Below are 8,076 nucleotides of genomic sequence, written 5' to 3' on the forward strand. Positions count from 1 at the left end.
GTAGTAACCACTATGGTCCATACAGTAGTAATCATTATGAATCATGCAGTGGTAATCATTATGAACCATACAGTGGTAACCATTATGAACCATACAGTAGTAACCATTATGAACCATACAGTAGTAACCATTATGAACCATACAGTAGTAACCATTATGAACCATACAGTAGTAACCATTATGAACCATACAGTAGTAACCACTATGGTCCATACAGTGGTAACCATTATGAACCATACAGTAGTAACCATTATGAACCATACAGTAGTAACCATTATGAACCATACAGTAGTAACCATTATGAACCATACAGTAGTAACCATTATGAACCATACAGTAGTAACCATTATGAACCATACAGTAGTAACCATTATGAACCATACAGTAGTAACCATTATGAACCACACAGTAGTAACCACTATGGTCCATACAGTAGTAATCATTATGAACCACACAGTAGTAACCACTATGGTCCATACAGTAGTAATCATTATGAATCATGCAGTGGTAATCATTATGAACCATACAGTAGTAACCATTATGAACCATACAGTAGTAACCATTATGAACCATACAGTAGTAACCATTATGAACCATACAGCAGTAACCATTATGAACCATACAGTAGTAACCATTATGAACCATACAGTAGTAACCATTATGAACCACACAGTAGTAACCACTATGGTCCATACAGTAGTAATCATTATGAACCACACAGTAGTAACCACTATGGTCCATACAGTAGTAACCATTATGAACCATACAGTGGTAACCATTATGAACCATACAGTAGTAACCATTATGAACCACACAGTAGTAACCACTATGGTCCATACAGTAGTAATCATTATGAACCACACAGTAGTAACCATTATGCACCATACAGTAGTAACCATTATGAACCATACAGTAGTAATCATTATGAACCATACAGCAGTAACCATTATGAACCATACAGTAGTAACCACTATGGTCCATACAGTAGTAACCATTATGAACCACACAGTAGTAACCATTATGAACCATACAGTAGTAACCACTATGGTCCATACAGTAGTAATCATTATGAACCACACAGTAGTAATCATTATGAACCACACAGTAGTAACCATTATGAACCATACAGTAGTAACCATTATGAACCATACAGTAGTAACCATCATGGACCATACAGTAGTAACCACTATGGTCCATACAGTAGTAACCACCATGGACCATACAGTAGAAACCATTATGAACCATACAGTAGTAACCAATATGAACCACACAGTAGTAGCAATCATGGACCATACAGTAGTAACCACTATGGTCCATACAGTAGTAACCACCATGGACCATACAGTAGTAACCATTATGAACCATACAGCAGTAACGAATATGAACCACACAGTAGTAACCATCATGGACCATACAGTAGTAACCATTATGAACCATACAGTAGTAACCAATATGAACCACACAGTAGTAACCATCATGGACCATACAGTAGTAACCATTATGAACCATACAGTAGTAACCAATATGAACCACACAGTAGTAACTACCATGGACTATACAGTAGTAACCACTATTGTCCATACAGTAGTAACCACCATGGACCATACAGTAGTAACCATCATGGGCCACACAGTAGTAACCAATATGAACCACACAGTAGTAACCATCATGGACCATACAGTAGTAACCAATATGAACCACACAGTAGTAACCATTATGAACCATACAGTAGTAACCACCATGGACCATACAGTAATAACCATTATGAACCATACAGTAGTAACCAATATGAACCACACAGTAGTAACCATTATGAACCATACAGTAGTAACCAATATGAACCACACAGTAGTAACCATCATGGACCACACAGTAGTAACCATTATGAACCATACAGTAGTAACCACCATGGACCACACAGTAGTAACCATCATGGGCCATACAGTAGTAACCACCATGGACCATACAGTAGTAAACCTTGTGCCAGAGGACCAGCACCTTTCCTGGTGTTGAATGTAGCTCAGGTCTTTCCTGTGCTCGTCCTCCAGATGTGTTGACTGTGTAACCATCATGTGACACCTTCAGGTGTTTATACTCGGGTTTAGTATGGTAAACATTCATATGATGTAGTACTAATATGCCCTTCTGTCTTTGTCACTAATTTGGTTTTGTTACTGAAGCTGATGTAGCTGACATTTCATAAGTTCAATGTAAATATGTTTTATATTATTTATATTAGATGCATTATATCATTTGATAATAATAATACTTTTACATATACATTTTCTAATCAAGTGCTTAAAGAAAACGTGGGTAACTATTCTAGTTTTGTACATACATGGCTCCTATCACTCTCTGTTGAGTGTATGATATTCAAGGTAAATTGTGTGATCGGTATTACATAAGTCAGACTTGATAATCGTCTTCTTCTTAGGGTTAAACCTAATGATGGTAGTGTTAGATATGGTCACGGATCTAGTCTGTACAAATATCTACAATGGTTTGTATGGATCAAAAACATGAACCTGCGGGTAAAAACACAGGTCACACGGCCCTGAAGCCCCGTGGCTTATGACAGACAACTCACTGGACGGACCTTGATTTCATCTGTCTCCCCGTCAACCTACAGCACCAGCAGGGCTGATGGTGAGGAGGTACGTGAGACAGCAGGGCTGATGGTGAGGGGGTACGTGAGACAGCAGGGCTGATGGTGAGGGGGTACGTGAGACAGCAGGGCTGATGGTGAGGGGGTACGTGAGACAGCAGGGCTGATGGTGAGGGGGTACGTGAGACGGCAGGGCTGATGGTGAGGGGGTACGTGAGACGGCAGGGCTGATGGTGAGGGGGTACGTGAGACGGCAGGGCTGATGGTGAGGGGGTACGTGAGACAGGTGAAGGTTCAACATCTGGTATTGCTGCTACAGAGCCAGAGCATCATTATCAACAAACAACCGTCCATCTTCCTCATTATCCTCCCCACCATACTCAGCAAAGGCTGTCCTATACTCACCATCTTCTTCTACCTGGTGTGATTCACACAACAGATCTTGCTCAACCTGGGATGATTCACACAACAGATCTTGCTCAACCTGGTGTGATTCACACAACCGATCTTGCTCAACCTGGGATGATTCACACAACCGATCTTACTCGACCTGGTGTGATTCACACAACCGATCTTGTGTAAATCTTAGAGTCGTCCTGAGACCATCGCTCTCCTTATAAAGCGCTAGCTAAATCATCTGAGTGATCATGACTTCACGCACTAGCTGCGTTGAATGGCTATCCAGCATAAGTCAATCAACAGCTGACAGTCGGAAGTTGTCCAGCTTCGTTTGCTGGAAGAGTAGGACAGCACAGCGGCAGCCTCCATCTCCTGACTGCAGTCCTCTGCATCCTACGGGCGACAGTACTGTGCGACCCCTTTCGGAACGTCCACCCTTGTCACGGGTTTTCGTTCCATGGCACCTGTAACCCTCAAACAAATCCCTTAGGAATAGCGTACCAGCCACTGCTGGTATGTCGGGTGCCAACAAAGGCCAAGGGCGGAGCGGCTGACGACCGTTCTCCCACTTGCCCACATTGTGGGATCACCTTCGCCAGCTTTCTGGGCCATAGGGTCCACGAAAGACCGGCACACCCGAGCTCATACCATCAAGCGCTAGCGGCTCGACACGTCTTGTCCAAGGCAAGATGGTCCGATGAGGAGGTAGAGCTCCTCGCAAGAGCAGAGCGGACGATGGCAACCGGTCCCTCACTGGTTGCTTCATATTAGTCCCGCGTTCAGGAGCTGATCTTGGACGCCAACCTTTACCACGAGACCAGTGAAGGTGAGGTGACTGGTAGTGTGTCGGACGAGAGACATGTCCCGGCGACTACAGGAAGCAACACGCCGAGCGGCACCTTGGAGGAGGCACCACGCGAAGGAAGGCGCATGCGTGCTAGCCCCGGTGGGGAAGGCTCCACCAATAATGGAGAGGGAGCAGCCCTCCATGAGGGCGAACTCGCCGCTCCCTGTGGAGATGACCCGCGGTTTTATCTGTCCCCGCCGCTCCACGGCTTCCCCAGTCCCAGTCTGTTGCCTCCGTCGCGGAGGTTGAAGCTTATCTCGACACACTCTGGCCTGGCCCCACAAATCCATCGTGGGGTGAGAATGTCTTAAATGTGGCCCTCGGACATTTGCACAGAGGGGACAAGCCTCTCCGCCATCAGGGTAACCACAGAGCACGCCAGACAACTGGTAAGCTCGTATGGCTCACCCTCAGACGACCAAGATCGTGGTAAGGACAAACCAAGACAGCGAACGAACGGTGGCAGCGAACGCCGGATTGAAGGGGCTCTTTTGCGTGGAAATCGTCTTCGCAAGGAACAATATAGTAAAGTACAGCGGCTTTACACACAGAATAAGTCTCTAGCCGCTGGGAGGTGCCGCCGACTACGGTTGGGCCGGAAACCCTCTACCCCTTTTGAGAAGCTCTCTTCTCTCGACCATCTGAGCCGGACGGACGTGTCATAACCGATTTTGACCTAATCAGCGAACCACTAGCAGAGGTTCTAACCGTGGCTGAGGTAGCACACCACCTCAAAGCCACCAAAACATCCGCCCCCTGTCCCGACGGAATGCAAACACGACTCCTGAAGTCCATTTCTCCGCGGGTACTACCTTCCTGCTTCATAAGATCTTAAGCAGCCGCATCTCGAGCCTCGTCCAGATCAATAGAGCTCAAAAGTCAATCGTTCCTGTGGACGGATGCTTTGAGAACCTCACGATCCTGGACGCGACCATCGGTTGTGCGCGGGCACACGCCCACAGTGTGCACCTGGCATCCCTCGACATGGCTAAAGCATTCGATAGTATCGATCATAGCATTATCGAGCGGGCCATGTCGTGGAAGGGCATTCCTGCCCTCGTCGGCATGTATTATGTCGACTTAAGATCGAGTCTTCACACATATTGAAGGCAGCAGCGGGATGTCGGGGAAATAATGACTCATGGGGTCAGGCAGGGTGACCCCTTATCGCCCAATCTTTTTAACTATGTAATAGAGGAAGGAGTTGCAAGGGTTAAGGAATCGGACGTGAGTGTTGGATTCGGTGACCAGAAAGTGTCAGTGCTAGCGTTTGCCGATGACCAGTTCTGGTGGCGAAGACGCCGGCTGGTCTACAGAAGGCTATAGACATCATGTTAGAGACTCTCGCGGAGGGTGGGCTTCGAGTGAACCCGGGAAAGTGTCAGTCCCTCTGCATGAAGGTCGACGGCAAGCGCAAGGCTTGCTACATCAATAAAGATAGGACTTTCCAAGTTATGGGCAGCACTATCAGCTCCATTGATGCTGAGGACAACTGTAAGTACCTTGGCATCTCGTTGGAGCAGGGGGCAGGCGCAAGTCCTACAGTACCTTGCTAGAAGAGGGGCTCCTTAACCTCACCAGAGCCCCTCTAAAACCTCAGCAGAGGGTTGTGATCCTCGTAGACCACCTAGTGCCAAAGCTTGTGCATCGCTTGGTGCTGAGGGAAGTCTATAAGACGCCGCTCGCACGTATGGATAGGCAGGTGAGAGTTGCGATTCGTCGCTGGTTCCGCCTGGCCCATGACGTGCCCTGCGCATACTTCCACTCAGCAGCAGAGATGATGGGCTTGGAATACCCGATTTTGTCTCAACCGTCCGGCTGAATAAACAGGCCAAGTCCGAGATGTTGCTTATCTCGTCTGACCCGATAATTCAGGCGGCGGTCCAGGAACCTGCAGTCGAACGCCATCACGCATGGAGGGCCAATCTGATCGGTACAGTTGACGGACAGGGTCTCACTCCATCCGCTATACGTGCCTCAGGTTAACAGACGGGAACCGGTTCCTCACCGGTAGTGATTATGTGAAGGCCGTCCAAGTGAGGAATGATGCTTTACCTGCCCCCGCCAGGGCTGCCAGAGGTCGGCCCGAGAACAACGGCCTCTGTGACACATGTCAGAAGCCTGGTACGCTTGGGCATATTTCTCAGGTATGCCCACGTACCCTGGGGGGGGTAGAGTAAAGAGGCACGACATCATCTGTGCCTATTTGGTTGGCCGACTGAGACAGAGGTTATGAAGTGCGTTGCGAGCCTCGCATCCCTATTGCACGATCCTTTAGGAAGCTGGACATCGTGGCTTTCAAAGGGACAGAGGCGTGCGGGTTAGGGCTTTCCTACGGGCACCTTGAGGTGTGCTCCGTAAAAGCCCTAACCTGGACCCACTCCCTTCACAGGATGTGGTCCAGGAACACAGGATAATAGTCGGTCTTGCTCGATCTGGAGTGATTCACACAACGATCTTGCTCGACCTGGGGTGATTCACTATCCTCCCACTCGCTCCCCGCGTCTTGTTTTGACTTGATTCAATAAGTTACAGCGATGGCGGCTTCTGCAGCACCTCCTGCAGGGAAGGTTACCACACAAGGACAGCCACACCCGCCACCTGATGCCTGGAGGGCCAGAGTGCCTGGCGACGGAGCTCTTGGTTTTCCTGACTGAACCGGTCAGTCACTGGTGTTGGAGACGTGGTCATAGTGATGGTGCCTCGGGCAGAAATAACTTACAGAAATAACATGATCAGAACTCTGCATAACGCAGAGGAGTTAGTTACGTTACACCATATCTTGTCTCCACGTTGATATGCAACCTTGAAATAACATTGCTTTATCCTGTTTGAGCTTTGCGATACGTTTCAAAATCTCTACTGCACATAGAATACATTATATTTACTATTGTTAACCTTCTTTCTTAAGTCCTCTAATATTCTCAGAATTATTCTACCTTTAGGCGGGTGATCAAACACCATGCGTCCGAAGTTCTTCATACATTCATTCATGCTTTCGCCTTCACAGAGGCATCATTAGGAATCCACAGAAAGAGAAAAACCGAGCCACAGAACTTGGAAAAGATAAGAAAAACGCAAACAAAACACAAAAACACTTGGAAAAAACACAGCACATAACGCACAAAAGTACAGGAAAACACCAAACTAACCAACAATCTTATGTAGGACAGCACAATACAGACGCAACACATGGAAACAGAAAATCAATTTTATGTGAATCAGAGTAAACCTGCTCCCAGTTTACACTGGGTTACGACTACACGACCGAGCAATACATCACCGTCAGTTTACTCATGACTTCCAGAGGAAGTTGATCGAGGAACAAATCCGTTTGAAAGAAAGACAGTTGGTAAGATTGCGAGAAGAACTGGAGGAAACTACTGCAAAATATAATGACGTTGAAATCGACCATGATTTAAGACTACGTACAGTGGAGGACCTTCACGATACGGCGACGCATGCCAGGACCACTGAACCTGGCTGGCATCACGAAGAACCTACCGAGGATATATGATGGCTCACTGGCCACTCCTCAACCTACAGACAGTGTGACTAATCTCTGACGGGAACTGTTGTCTGAGAACCAGATACAATTCCTTAATCTTGGAATCATTTGTCACCAGGCCCAGAATATGAACAGGCTAACAAGAAGGCGGAATTTTCTATCCTCTCTGATGACTTGTGTAAATTACATAAAGCCGGGAAGATCATAGTGAACCCCGACTTGCAGGAGCAGTTACGAGCCGAGAGGACCCAAAAGCAGGCATCGCGCTTTGAGAGGACTGCTCCCCACACCAAGTGTGAGGGTCGTTGTCAGATGTGCAGACAAGGAAAACACTTACGTCATCCTTGACCGAAAGGATTATCTTGAGAAATGTGAGACCACACTGCAAGGTCCTACAAAATTGCGATGGATCGCAAGAAACCCCGTCACACACACACACACACACATATATATATATATATATATATATATGTGTGTGTGTGTGTGTGTGTGTGTGTGTGTGTGTGTGTGTGTGTTATTTGTCATCTTTCATCTTGTCTGGGAAGAGAAGTTGTCATATCCATTAAACTTCCTCAGGATTTCATCAAGTTAAGCTTAATCTTCAGGAACTTCAGATATTTCAAGGCCACAAACGCCTTATCATTCCTCGTAACATATTCGCCTGAGATACGCCTTGTGGTTGTGTACCTGAGACATCATTTCCAGACTGATATATTT

Source organism: Panulirus ornatus, chromosome 22 (genome assembly GCF_036320965.1).
Source record: "Panulirus ornatus isolate Po-2019 chromosome 22, ASM3632096v1, whole genome shotgun sequence".
Lineage (NCBI taxonomy): Eukaryota > Metazoa > Arthropoda > Malacostraca > Decapoda > Palinuridae > Panulirus > Panulirus ornatus.